Source organism: Rattus norvegicus, chromosome 13, assembly GCF_021556685.1.
Source record: "Rattus norvegicus strain SHRSP/BbbUtx chromosome 13, alternate assembly SHRSP_T2T, whole genome shotgun sequence".
NCBI lineage: Eukaryota > Metazoa > Chordata > Mammalia > Rodentia > Muridae > Rattus > Rattus norvegicus.
In genome coordinates this window covers 13998754-14002067 of record NC_141546.1, presented here as the reverse complement: position 1 = coordinate 14002067, position 3314 = coordinate 13998754, and the positions used below count along the sequence as shown (strand labels likewise).

Sequence of the window (3314 nt, the reverse complement as noted above, 5' to 3'; positions counted from 1 at the left end):
TGGAGAAAACTTTGAAGCCATCCCTCTAAAATCAGGGACTAGACAAGGTTGTCCACTCTCTTATTATTTATTCAATATAGTAATCGAAGTCCTAGACAGGACAATCAGACAACTGAAGGAGATCCAAGGGATACAAATTGGAAAGGAAGAAGTCAAAATATCACTATTTACAGATATTATGTTAGTATACTTAAGTGATCCTTAAAGCTCCACCAGAGAACTACTCATAAACAACTTCTGCAAAGTGTCAGGATGTAAAATTAACTCAAACAAATCAGTAGCTTTCCTCTACTCAAATGATAAACAGGCTGAAAAATAAATTAGGGAAATTATACCCTTCACAATAGTCCCAAATAATATAACTTGCCTCTTCCCTCAGCGGGACTCTGACCAAGCAAGTGAAAGATCTGTAGAATAAGAACTTCAAGTCTCTGAAGAAGGAAGTTGACAAAGATCTCAGACGATGGAAAAAAGTCCTATTCCCATAGGCTGGTAGGAATAATATAGTTAAAATGACTATCTTGCCAAAAGGATTACCCAGAGTCAAACAATCCCCATCAAAATTCCAACTCAATTCTTTATAAAGTTAGAAAGAGCAATTTGCAAATTCATTTGGAATAACAAAAAACCCAGGATCAAGAAAACCATCCTCAACAATAAAAGAACTTCTGGTGGAATCATCATCCCAGACCTCAACCAGTATCACAGAGCAATAGTGTCAAAAACTGTATGGTATCGGTACAGAGGTAAGCAGGTAGATTAGTGCAATAGAATTTTTTAAGTGATTTTACCGTTATTTTCTTCACGTTACGCCAATCATTAAATTTCACAGTGAATTCTGGGGTGGGGCAGAAGGAAGGCATCATTCACAGCAATGGTTGGCCTTACTGGGGGAACTGGAGTAGCATGGACAGCCCTGCTGTCAGGTAGGTGATGTTCCGAGAGCCGGAGGGCTGGTAAGCAATGTCCTTAGCTGCTTCCAGTGTTTGCAGCTCGATCAGGCCATCACCGCCGGTGGCCAGTGAGTTGGCGATCAGCTCGGTCGCCTTGGAATCCCCCTCAGCAGAGATGATGGCTGCCTTCTGCTGTTCAGCGTTTTTCACTACAAATCTGGCTCTCTGCTTCCTGCTGAGACACCTGTTTGGCTTCCACCACCTCTGTGAACTCCTTCCCGAAGGTCAGATGTTTCAGATAGGTCATCCAGGATGAGCCCAAATGTTGCTGCTCACTCTGTGAGGTCATCGCTCACCTGCCCGGAGACGAGACCAGCTCTCGCTGGGTAATCAATTCTCCAGCATCGAATCGAGCCACCACCGACTTGAGGATCTTTGTGGTGATAGATGGCAGCACCCACTCATCATAGTCCTTGCCAATGCTGGTGTAGATACGAGGAAGCTGGCTGGTCACTGGCCAGAAAAGGGTCCGTAGTGTGATGTTGATATTCTGCAAGTCTTTGCTACCAGTGATGATGGGTACAATCCGTGCTCCAGAGCGGCAGTCAAAGATGATTGGCTTCTGTACCCAAGGGATGAGAAAGTGAGACCCTTCCCCTCCCACAATGTCCTGTATGCCACGGAATCGGTCGAAGATGACAGCTCTGTGTCCAGCATCCACTTTGTATAAAGCAGAGTTCACCACGACTCCTGCAACTGCTAAAGCCAGGCCAAACTTTCCGATGGACTAAAACACTTTGGCAGCCATGACTCCTTCTGTTGCTTCCACTCACACCTGTTTCCACTCTGACCTCCACATTAGTGGAATAGAATTTAAGAACCAGAAATGAACCCACACACCTATGGTCACTTGATCTTTGGCAAAGGAGCAAAAATGTTCCCGTAGAAAAGAGATAGCAGTTTCAACATATGGTACTAGATCAACTGGAGGTCAGCATGTAGAAGAATGCAAATTTACCCATTCTTATCGCCCTTTACAAAGCTTAAGTCCAAGTAGATCAAGGACCTCCACATAAAACCAGATACAGTAAAACTGATAGAAGAAAAATTGGGGAAGAGCCTGGAGCATATGGGTACTGGGGAAATCTTCCTGAACAAAGTATTAATGGCTTATGCTCTAAAATTGCAAATCAACAAATGGGACCTTATAGAACTGTAAAGCTTCTCTAAGGCAAAGGCTACTGTCATTAGGACAAAAGAGGAACCAACAGATTGGGAAAAGATCGTTACTAATCCTATATCCAATAGAGGGCTAATATCCAAAATATAAAAAGAGCTCAGACTCCAGAGAAAAAAGAGTTAGACTCCAGAGAGTTAATAATAATAATACTATTAATAATGAGATACAGACCTAAACAAAGAATTCTCAGCTGAGGAATAACAAATGGCTGAGAAGAACCTAAAGGAATGTTCAACATTCTTTTTTTTTTAATCAGGGAACTGCAAATCAAGTCACCCCTGAGATTCTACCCCATACCAGTCAGAATGGCTAAGATCAAAAACTCCGGAGAAAACAGATGCTGGCAAAGATGTGGAAAAAAAGAGGAACTCTCCTTAATTGTTGGTGAGATTGCAGACTGGTACAACCACTCTAGAAATCAATCTGGAGGTTCCTCAGAAAATTGTCCATGGTACTACCTAAGGATTCGGCTATACCTTTTCTGGGCATACACCCAAATATGCTCCAACATATAGCAAGGATACATGCTACACTATGTTCATATCAGCTATATTTATAATTGCCAGAAGCTGGAAAGAACTCAGACAAAAAGATACAGAAAATATGTTGTATCTACACAATGGGATACTACTCAGCTATTCAAAATAATGAATTCATGAAATTCATTTGCAAAGGATGAAACTAGAAAAAATCCCAAGTAAGGTAACCCAATCACAAAAGAACACACAGCATGATCTCACTGATGAGTGAATGTTAGCCCAAATACTCTGATTACTGAAGATACAATCCACAGAGCACAGTAAGCTCAAGAAGAAGGATGACCAAAGTGCAGATAATTCAGTCCTTCTTAGAAAAGGAACAATAATATTCATAGGAGGAGATATGCAGACAAAGTATGAAGCAGAGACTTAAGGAATGGCCATTCAGAGACTGCCCCACATGAGAATCCAGCCCATATACATACAGCCAGCAAATCCAGATACTACTGCTGATGCCAATAAGTGTATGCTGAGAGGACCCTGATATAGCTGTCAGCCAGACCTTGTCAAATACAGAGGTGAATGCGAGCAGTGAACCATTGAACTGAGAATGGTGTCCCTGTTGGAGTAATTAGAGAAAGTATTGAAGGATCTGAATGGACTTGCAACCCCATAAAAACAACAATACCTGCCAAGGTTGTA

General features: G+C 41.9%; 1 pseudogene; it reads right to left on the bottom strand.

Moving 5' to 3' along the window:
* Nucleotides 1-884: 884 nt before the first annotated feature.
* Nucleotides 885-1752, bottom strand: Phb1-ps16 (prohibitin 1, pseudogene 16; annotated as a pseudogene).
* Between the last annotated feature and the right edge of the window lie 1562 nt (nucleotides 1753-3314).